General features: G+C 37.2%; 1 protein-coding gene across 2 annotated transcripts in view; it reads left to right on the top strand.

Annotated features, from left to right (window-relative positions):
- Edil3 (EGF like repeats and discoidin domains 3) overlaps positions 1 to 12,001 on the top strand; it is a 457,317-nt gene that overhangs the window by 228,382 nt on the left and 216,934 nt on the right. The window lies entirely within an intron of this gene.

The following is a 12,001-nucleotide window of genomic DNA, read 5'->3' as shown; positions in this document are numbered from 1 at the left end:
GCTTTCTTACCCATTTCCTTACTAACTACTCACGTACAATTTCGTTCTTCCTCCAGAGTCTTCCCTGGTCATGTCAGAAAGTACTGTAACTAGGCATTTGACAGTGTTTGGTAAGGGCAGTGTTTCTATTTGCCCAGGATTTAATATGTGTTTAGCAAGGAACATTATTGCCTGGCTCTATTAGTGCATCAACCTAAGACATACTACTGTCTACTCTGTCCCTGGCTGTGGGTCACCCAGCCAACTGAAACATCATATGGCCTAAAGAACAGCAGGACAATTCTAGTCCTCACTGAATCCCACAGAAATTCATGTGCCTATGTCTAGACCATCTAAATCACTAAGAATCCAGGTGTTCAATCTTCCTGCTTGACCTGTCTACATTGACTGCGACTATGTTTCTTACTATTACCTCAACTAGCTTTCTCAGAAATCAATTTCTGAAGATTCAAAATTCAATTCTTAATTCTATAAAACAAAACCATCTGTGCACATAAAATCAGTCTCCATAAGGATCCAAAGCAAATTATTCATACTCCTCAAATTGTTCCAAGCATTGTTCTAAACATGGAAATATAGCAACTAGTCAAAATGATCAAGTCTCTGTGGTCACAGGACTTCTAATTGGGAATAATGCAGTCAGAGGATTTCTCCTGTCCCTCCTGCCCGGCACCAAGGTCCCACAGCCGTTTATTAAGTAATCATTCAGAGACTTAATATTAGTTATCAGTTGTATGGCCTATGGCAGGCTTTTGCTTACTCCCTCTTATATCTTAAATTAACCCATTTCTATTAATCTATGTTTTGTCATGTGTTCCGTGACTTTACTGGTCTGCTGGCAACTTGCTCCTTGGGCAGCAGCTGGTGTCTCCATCTCACAGGCAGCTGTTGGGAGACAAGTCTGCATTGCTACTGGCATGAGACTGTGAGACTAGGAAGTCTAGTGTGGCTCCGCTTCTGTGTGTTCAGAATCTTTAAGCATTCTTAGGTCTATGTGGATCAATGCCCTACGGTGTAGTTAGAGGATTTCTCTTGTCCTGCCCTGGCACCCTGTAGCTTCAGCAACAGAATAGGATCATAAAATTTATGACACATGCATTACCATATTGCTAAGTGATTGTACTCATGTATTTATATCAGAGATATAAGAAAGTAAATCTAGATAAAGAACTGTCTGAAACTTCATAGAAGTTTAATTTGCAAGAGCTCCATTCCAGAATCTGTGGAGATGTCCTGTAGAAAATGAATGGCTAACACCACCATGGAATGCACATACACATTACATTTTTAAAATGGGAAATTTTTAGAACTAGAGATGAGTAGTTTCTAGATACTAGAAGGGAGGAACATGGTTATAAAGGACTGTATGAACCATTGAACATCCAGTGTATAGTGATAGATTGGCAATTCTACGTAGGGATAAAATTATATAGAAAAATTATACACACAAAAGCCGGTGTCATTTGAGTGGCATTGGTATACTATAGTAATGTTAATATTTTTGTTCTATGGTTATAAAATTACTTTAGAAAATGTTAATGACTCAGTCAAACTGGTGAAATGTGCTAGGGCTGCTTTTCATCATTTCCTGAGGTGTATATGACTCCACAATGTTCAAATAGTTTAACTTTAAAAGATAACCTGATAATATATAATATCAAGTACTAGTGTGCATTAACAAAGAATCAAAAAGGAAATATGTGTTTTAAAAAACCTTTTTAATCATATAAAAACAGTTTTCTATTTTCTCCAGCCTCAAATGATACTAACTTTGATTTCCAGATTATTTTTGTGCTTTCTCACCATTTCCTTACTAGCTACTCACATACAATTTCATTCTTCCTCCAAAGTCTTCCCAGTCACATCAGAAAGTACTGTAATTAGACATTTGACAATGTTTGGTAAGAGCAGGGTTTCCATTTGCCCAGTATTCACTATGTGTTTAGCAAGGAACATTATCACCTGTTAGTGGGTCAGCCTAAGACATACTACTATCTATTCTGTCCCCTGCTGTTGGTCACCCAGCCAACTGAAACATCATATGGCCTAAAGAACAATAGGGATATTCTAGGGTACTAATAAGAAAGGGTCCAAGAGGTGGAGGAATATGAGTGTTATTTAGATCCTGGGAAACAAACTTTCTATACTCATTTGCTATTTGAGTAGAAATGTGAAAGTACTCAAAATTCCAGCCATGTGAATCAAAGAGGAGAAAACCCAGGATGCTGAAGGGATTACTTCTGGGCCATGGTGAACAGAAGATTCAGGAAACAAACCAGAGAAAATAAAAGGCCAGAAAATGAAATGCCTTAATTTCATCTGCAGAATTTGAAATTTTCAGTGTTGCTACAGAGGTGCACATTGGGACAGTAGCGTGTAAGAGGATGTGTAGTTAATCTCTGTTTTGGGAATGATTCTGACTGCTGTTAAAAAAATAAAATAAAAAGTACTGGTGGCATGCACAAGAGTAGACCTCTTCAGACACCTTCAAGGCGCCAGAGCTTGGACAGATGGCTAATCAAGACTTGAACAGAAGTGTACAGTGTTCATATTTGGAAAATAGTTTAACATGGATTATACTGACATCATAAATATTTACTTTTTGCTAACGAACTTTAGTAGCACATAAATTATTTTTATTTACTTAACTTCTTACTATATGTTGGACTATATAATATGTTCTTATCATTTCTAATATGCATTACTATGGTCTTTTTTTCCTGCTTTCTACAGCATAACTAGGATATAATCTAGAATTTTAAAAAGCATATAAAATACATAGTTAGGTACACATTTCTATGTAAGTATTAAAACATTGGCTTAAATATATGTGATGACGTTTTTAATAATGGCTTTTGCAACTTGATCTCTCTTTACATTTATTTATTTATTTGCATGCTCTGGTGAGTGTATAGAGGTCAGAGGATAATCTGAGTGAATTTCTCCTCCCCTTGCACCAAGTGGGTTCTGGAATCAACCTCAAGTAGTCAAACATGAAGACAGAAGTCCATTGGGCCCTCTCACTGGCCCAAATCCAACCCAGAGATGAGAAGCTGTTTGCAAGTGATGGCTGCGGAATATGGAGAGTAAGGTTGTATCAGAGACGTGTCCACTGAAAGGCTACCTATGGATGAATAGATGGTTCTATATTCATACACATACATGAAGCCCTAGGTGGGCTCAGCACTAAACACCCTCTGTTTAAAACAGAAGGTACAAAACCACACCAAATTCAGAGGGGTGGGGGATAAGGGAGAAATCGTAAGGCAGGGAATGAGGCTTTGTTGAAAACATATGCATGTACAAAATTATGAAGCAATAAAATATTATAAAAGGGACACATGATACCATCAGCCACACCACGCTGATTTTTATCAAGTATAGGGCTGCACTGAGCCTGCTGCTGCACTCCCAGGTATCACACTCTGCTCCCTGCCAGCTAGAACCTAGTGTTTGCTTACAGGGGCTGATAGAAGCCTCCTGGCATCCGTGTTATCCTTTATTTGGCTGCTTTGCTTTTTAATGTACGTGCACAAGTTGTTTGTACGCTGCTGTAAAGTAAAAGCTCCGCAGTATAAATAAATAAATAAATAAATAAGTAAATAAATAAATAAATAAATAAGTAAATAAGTAAATAAATAAATAAATAAAAACTATGATTTTTCAGCTAAGAAACAACCATAAAAATCAATTGACTTTAGATACATTATCATTTTGTCTTTCAAGCTAGCTGAGTTATAATTGTACAGTACAGTTCACTTTCAAGAAAAAGTTTCAAAGAAAGTATGTAAATCAAGACTAATATAATTACAAGGTAAAATACAATAATAGTTTTGGAAAATAAGAGCATAATTTACATTGAAATGGGAAATCTGGACATCACGATTGTATCGAGCGAATATTTACCAGTGTCGGCCTTTGGAATGTAACTCGATTGATTTTGGCTCTCATTTTTCCTTATTGATTTAGCAATCATATTACAGCCTCAATATTCATAGAAATTTAAGGCAATATATAATTTGAAGATGAATTAACCTTTGCTATTCAGAGAGTTTTAACAGTTTTGTATGGTACCAGTTAGAACAGTTCTAAAAGAAAATACCTCACCTTTAATCATCTGAAAAAAAAGATTTTCCATGGAAAGTGAAGGCATTGCTTGACTCTTTGTAGTAAGATAAATACAGTTTATTTGAATGACAGACACAGGTATATTAAGAGAAATGAGAGCTCATACGTATCAGGGGTTACATATGTGCCTTAGCATGTCATACAGATTTGAATTAGCAATTCTGATAAAATCTAGTTTACTTCCCATGTGAGTTACTTTACTCATGAGCTACTATACTATGCCTGACCATATAGATAATTATTAGAAATTTAAAGCAGGAAAAGAAAATTTCGGCCTAGACCACGAAAGAGTGGCGAAGTCAGCCATGACAGGGAAGACATGGCTGAGGAGGCAGCAACTGATGACATAATGTTGATGAAGCTTGGAAAGATGAATGTTGATGCTCACTTTCTCATTTTCCCATTGTTAGTCTGTCAAGGGCTCTAGAACATTCCGTATTGCCCACACTGGGTTTAGGCTTTATCTCTTCAGTTAAATATCGTTGGAAACATTGTCACAGACATACCAGATGTAGGTGTATGAGGTGACTCTGAGTCTGGTCAAGATAATGATGAGGGTCAACTGACAGGTTCCATTAAGCAGAAATCACTGGATCGATTGCTTATTATTAGATTCCATCTGATAATATCTGGGCAATTTAAAATGTTTAAAAGTGCTTTTGTGTAATTATAAATTCTATACATTTGTAATTTACTCATCATCACTTCGGTCACTGCTTTTCTAAAATACTGTTTCCTTTTAGCATGATAAAAGAAAGCAGAACTGAACTAAACACTGATTATATATGAGCTAGTTATGGAATAGAGGGAGGAAACACTAAACCCCTCAACTTAGAAAGTAAAATCTACTTATGGTATAATCCCATTCAGTAGCAGGTGTGAGAGGTAGAGAGTGGGGAGAAAGAGAGGGAAAGAGTCACACACTAAACAAACATGGAGAGAGGAAGAGAAGCTGTTTGAACTGCTCTTATTTCCTCTACAGAAGAGTTATCTGGGCCTGAGGTCTTTGTATGTTCTGTGACTTGTTAAAAACTATCCAGATTCCATTTCTCCCTCCTGTCTGCTCCACCACAGCACCATTTCCAGTCTGACATTATGCTAAAAGTTTTGCTGTCTGTACACTTGTCCCTTGTCTATCTCCAGAATAGACAGCCTAATTGACTGTCTTCTTCTGTGTTCAAAAACATCCAGGGTTACTGAGCATGGTTAAGGTTGAATACAAACTCCTTTGGTGAGGCCCCAAGTGCTGGAACTGCTGATCTTCCTGTCCATCTTTCCCCACTTCATCTTCTACTATTGATTTTTCTCTTGGTCTCTTCTCTTGTCTTCAACCATGACACACTTGCTTCCAGCCTGGGACTTTTGCATCTGGGTCATTTGTGTGCGTTTCTGTTTACTAGATAACCATAGTGCTTTTCCCTTACCTAGGTATCAGATTTTGATGAAAGAGATACATTTCAAAGTGACAGTCAGTACAGTGCATGAAATGACATTCTGTTGTATCTCTCTGTACCACCTCTTTACATAGCATTATTTTATTTATTATTATTATTATTATCATTTATTAGCATTATCATTTTCATTACTCACAACACACTGTACTTTGTATTTGTGGTGTTTATCCTTCTATCTAGAAAATAACATTCCACTCTAGAATAAAATGTTAATTTGCTTATGTTTTACTCTCTCTGCCTTGCCTGAAAGAACCTATGTTATAGTAACTGCTTGATCTATATTTATTAAATGAATAAATGAATATATTTTTGTTGATCAATAAATTCACTGATGTATCATGAAGCAACAGCATGCCTGCTCTGATGTTGATCTCTGAAGTAAACCAAAAGGAAACATTTAAGTAATTATGTGCCTTTCAGAGCCTATGAAATTAATGAGGACTGAAAGACCACTTCATCTTATAATGAAGTTTATGGCCTAATGAATTTTGGAACAATGTTTATTTTCTCTCTTCTTTTTGAGATTATCAATATTCATGATCTTTTTGATGGTCTTGTAGAGTGTTTCAGTTTTTAAAGAATGATGTATAGATAATTGCTAGATAATTTTTAAGAATTTGTTTAATACTATTTAACTCAGTTACCAATAACACATAGGTTTGGAGGAGCATAAAAAAAATCAGAAATGGAGAATTTAATCACATCCAGAGATTTGGACAGGTGATTGATTCAGGAAGCGAAGGTAGAGTGTACCTGAAAGCTATTGCAAGATTCCTTTGCATCTTCAAATATGTATGTTCTAATACAGATACACACTAGGAGAATGCCCCCACGCATCAGTAACTACAACCTTTATTGAAATAGTGAAGACGTTAATATTGCCTTGCAGGTGGTGACTTGCTTTGCCTGAAATATTAAAGAGCAATAAACAATGGTCTCCATCAAGCTTACCTAAAGAGCGAGCTGACACTTTTGCTACTAGTCTGTGTCAAAATTTGTGTTTTAGAGTTAGCAAACCATTTTCCTGGAGATTTCCTTTGTGTTTGCACAGCACATCCCCAGCCACCTTTCCCAAGTCACACATGCCTTAGAACTGCTGCTGTACAGCACAAACTGAAGGATTTCATAAGCTTCAGCTTTGCCCCCAAAGGTCTGTATACTTCAAGAGCGAATGTCAAATAGCATTTGGCAGTGTTGGAGGTGTGGTCAGGACCAGAGCTCTCCTTATAAAAGAAAACATCCTGAGAACCCAAGTTCACATTGAGAGGCACCATGAGTGATTTGCCATAGAACTGATGGCTCTGAGTATGTGCCCTTCCAGGACAGTACTGTTCCTCCAGATGCCTCCCTTAGGCAGTGCTTTATACCATCCTGTAGAGGACAGCTATATGGGAACAGTTCAGTGGAGGGCACTTGCATTTATCTGACATGTTTATTCTCAATGATCAGTTCCTTAAGAGCAACAGGTCAGCTCATACACTCTTCTTGCATTTCACACAATAAGTGGCACAGTTAATTTCACTAGCTCCACAAGCTGGGCCCCATGCTTCACCAGACTTTGGTACTGATCACAATTCCTGGTATCATCTGTATCTTTCTATACACCAGAGGCTTCACCAGAGTTTATCACCTGCCATTCTTCTTCCACAATTGGTGGCTTCCCATGTCCTGACGTTGCTGATGCAGTTCCTATGCCCAGAAAGCCCTTTCACTGTCGCTCATCTCCAACATCAGGTCTAATGTCTCTGTGTCTCTCAAAAGAAAACCCCCTACTCTCATCTTCTATACAATATTTCTATTATGTCTACCCCTTTATTTGTTCTATATTTCTCATCACCTTATGTATATGAAAGGTATATGCCTCAGTCACATATACTTCATACCGAACCACATTGTAAGATTATGTTTTATGCATAATTGCCACGCAAATATGTTGGGCATGTTCATGAACAAATGAATGACAGGAGGTATTGGAAGCCACTTGCTCAATTGTAGACAACTGAATTAGAAACCTGGAGAAAGCATAGGGAATAGCAAAAGAAACCATTGCTATTTCCTTAACTTTTTATAGTAGACCTTTGGAGTCACCTGCTGATAATGGATGTCACAGCTGCTTCACATTTGTCTACACCTATACCTAGAAAGGTGCCGGCCATATGGTAGCTTTTCAACATATGTCTGTTTAATGTATCAATGCTAAAATGTCTATTTTTAATATTTCTCATTTTTTTTTTCAAGACAGGGTTTCTCTGTGTAGTTTTGGTGCCTGTCCTGGCTCTCACTCTGTAGACCAGGCTGGCCTTGAACTCAAAGAGATCTGCCTGGCTCTGCCTCCTGAGTGCTGGGATTAAAAGATGTGCGCCACCACCGCCCTGCCCTTTTTCATCTTGTATACTTCATGGTAGCTTATATTTCCATTTCTGAGGAATTGGTGATTAGAATCATGAAAACTACTTTGTCTAATATAGACAAACAATGTTGAAATCCATTGAGCAGCCTTCTTAAGTTTCTATGGCTCACAGCCTACACTACAGCTTTAGATTTCTGTTCTTATTCATAGTTGTTTTAATATTTAGGGATTTTTGCTATATTCCATTTCAACTGATGTGTATAAAAATGGTGTACATTAAAAAATAAATCAGTATTCTCAGTTTTCCCGTTTGGCCCTCGTGTGTAATGATAAGTCACAGCATGGTATGTGTAGAGGTAAGCAGAGTCCCACAGAGCACCTTCAGAAGATGCAGTCAGTCTACTCAGTGGCCCAGTAGACTGTTTCTAAAGAGAGTTACAACAACAATTTGTCATATTTTAATAGAGTAAGAAATGGATCCATTTAAAAGTATATATGTTGTTATCTGATGATAACATGGGTGACATTTTTCAATATGGATAGTCATTTTCTATATCCCCATTTAAACATATGTGTCTATTATATATATATATATATATATATATACACACACATACACATATATGCACTAGATCTTGACACAACATTTTATTCCTATAAATGTTAAAACAATTTCCAAATTAATTTATTAATTAATTCCAATATTATTATTGATTTTACCAAAAATGTTGTTCATTAATTGACTCAAGATGGATGATTTTGATTTTCAGTTTTACTGAGTAATCTCTTAATTCCTGTGACATTAGCTCCTTGATTCTCAATGACTTTTTTATTTATGAAAGTCATCTAAGATACATAAGACATATTTATAGTCCCTTATGTAAAAATTAAACAAACATGAATATATCTTGGTTTCTTGATGCAATTGAACTGTTACTAGGCTATTTTTTAAGTGATGCTTGAAGTTCAAAGCTGTATAATTTTTTTTCAACTTGATGCATAGTTGTGCAAGAGTATAAATGACACCTTTTATCTAAGAACACAGTGTTTTTCTTTCCTCTTAAGAGATACTGAATTGAAGAAAATATTTATAGCTAGCTATCTTTCTGCTATAGTTTATGGCTTGACAGTTTCAAATTGTTTGGAGTCTATTTAAAGTTAACCTCCTGGTTATTTTCTGGGTTTCAGGACTTCGGTTGATTTGGTTCTGTCATTTGAAAGTACAGTCTCTCTTTGAGGTTCACATTCTTTGCCCAACTTTTAGCTTCTTGTGCTTTGTCAATTCAAATTCAAGAGCTTTGGTGGATTTTTGAAGCAACCAACATTCTTTCTTCCAAATACTCCCTTTAGAAGTTATGATTTATGGTAAGCATATAATTACTGATAAAGGGACTAGACCACTATGCAGCTTGGTCAGAAAGAAGTAAGGTGCTGGTTTTTTTCCCATGTTCATTAAGATTTCTTATAATATATGAGATTTGAACTGATGCTTTGACACCTGTGAGGCCTGCAAAACCGAGAAGCTCTGGCTGACACCACACTGGTCCACCACAGGGCAAAGGCAGGGAGGCTTGGGGGATAGGACTGAAATCCCCAAAACTGACAGTGAAGGAATGTGCGTGGATTCCATGTGGAACTGACACACCTCCCCAAATCAAGCAGCTCTATGCTTTTGGAGGCATGGAGTCCTAAAGCAGCTTCCGGGGAACCTCCCTGATCTCCCTGCCTCTGTGGTCCACAGGGACACAAAGAAAAATGGCATATTGGCAAATCAGTGAAGGCGAGCTATGGATGAGGAATTCTCAGCAGTGAAATAGCATAAAAGACCTTTCCAAAGACAGAAAAACACCTACAGTTGAGTTTCTGTTGCAGCCACATCAACCCAACCATCTGGTAAGACTTCACCTCTGATACCAGAGATAGAAAAACACAGTGTTTGGAGGAAGATATTCTATAATAAGAAAAAGAATGCATCCCTCCTTCCTTCCTCGCTCCTTTTTTACACAATGCTAGCAGTAAACTCTGCCTTAATCTTTAAACCAGAGAGCTTCCTCTAACAACATGCACTCCATAGTTACAGAGCTAACAGGCCCAAGGAGTGCACATACCTAGGAGCATATTCTGTCTCCCAGTGGCAGAATATTTTGCCCAATGACACAGAGTATACAGGCCCTATATGAGCCTCTTTTCCATGTCTGTTCTCCCATGGATGGACCTTATCAAATACTGTATCTGTTCCTCAGCTCAGTGACAGGTATAATACATGGCTGTTGGCATAAGGGTGAAGCAAATGTGGAATTGGGAAAGGGGCATCCTTCAAGACATGTGAGTTTAGAACTGGTTTTGTACACATTTTCTTTTTCACTTTCATTTATTTTATGGAACTCTGAGACATGAAAGTTCTAAATTTAAGCACAGCCTTCGACATTTTAATAAAGCTAAGGGACACACACTGGAAATCATTTATTCACATATTTATACATTTTAACCATCCGTCTGTAGAAGTAACCGTCTTTTTAAATAAGAAACACAGAGCTGATTGCAGAGTTAAAAAGCCCAAGAGATCAGAGGAATAGCTAAGAGCTAAAAAACCTTACCCTTCACTGCCGCTGCTGTCCTCCTCAACCAGAGAACTACTTCCTGTGTGTCTGTCTTCTTATAGACTTTCTGTTCTGCCTTCTTATTGGTTGTAAACCCAACCACATGACCTCCTCGTCACTGCTCTATACAGACCTCCAGATCTTCTATGGTTGGTATTGAGATTAAAGGCATGTGTCTCCATGCTGGTGGTATCCTTGAACACACAGAGATCTGCCTGTCATGTGATCGGGATTAAAGGCATGTGCTACCACTGCCAGACTTCTGCTATGGCTTGCTATTAGCTCTGATCCCCAGGCAACTTTACTTATTAACATACAAATAAAATCACATTTCAGTACAAATAAAATATCACCATATCCATCATTATGAGAGGGCTGCCATTCCGATGCAGATCTGCCAATGCTCAGAGTCCCAGCTCTTACAGACTCTAATGATCCCCAAATGCAGCAGGTGTAAGCAAGGAAAGAGAAGTCCCAAATTTAATATCCTTGTGAATTTATACACAGCACGTGGAATTATCTTGCTATTTAAGCTACCATTGAGGGCTTGCTTATTAAATGAAAGCATGCTGAAGACATTTCTATTACCTAAAAGTTACTAGAAATTTCAGTGAAGTTGCTTGAAAATATGATAGAGACTCAGAAACCAACAAACACTAAGTGTTTATCGAAGAGAAACTTTGATCTGGTTTCGTTTTTAATCTTATAGCCTGGGTAACTCTTTAAGTGAAGAAACGAGCAGTCATTTTGAATTTTGAGAGAGGTTGCTCTCACAGTTGTGGAGTGGTCCCACCACATGCTCAAGGTACCCAGACCTGAGTGCAAGCTGGGGCTAGCAAACCTAGGTTTCCAAAGAAGTCAGTCTGAAGCACAATAAGAATGTTTTTTTATAGTTCCTCCTAAAGAGAAAATAAATATAAAAAGAATAGATAATACAATTTCCTTTCTGTAAACATTGAAGTGTTTTGAAATGTAAGCAAAATAGTTCTATCAACCAGTAGACTGATATATATTCTTAATTTATCTATTGACTCAGACTATAAGAATCAAAACAAAATAAAATCAATCTACATGTATACACACACACACACACACACACACACACAGAAAATAACTATAGAAACATCTGTGTTCGGACGTCTATATAGGAATTTAAGGTAAGCTAAATTACAAATTCAGGTTATTTACTTTAAATACTAGTTGTCTTTCAACGCTTTGTGTAGATGTAAATTTCAGCCCATTAAATTGTATTGTAGAGATGCATAAAGTAGATCTCCTGAGAATCCTGTACCTAAAATGTTCACACCTGTCTGTTCACACAGAGACAATGGAGATATCATTAAAATATCACAAAAGTGTATGTTGTTTATTTTCATTGTCCTGTCTGTACATCTGTGATAGGCATCCAGTGTATGATTTTATGGGTTTTGTAATAAATACATTGTGGAGGGGCATAAAATGACTGTAAA

This window comes from Peromyscus californicus, unplaced genomic scaffold (assembly GCF_007827085.1).
Source record: "Peromyscus californicus insignis strain IS unplaced genomic scaffold, ASM782708v3 Scaffold_18__1_contigs__length_77618521, whole genome shotgun sequence".
Lineage (NCBI taxonomy): Eukaryota > Metazoa > Chordata > Mammalia > Rodentia > Cricetidae > Peromyscus > Peromyscus californicus.
This window is presented reverse-complemented; position numbering and strand designations above follow the sequence as displayed.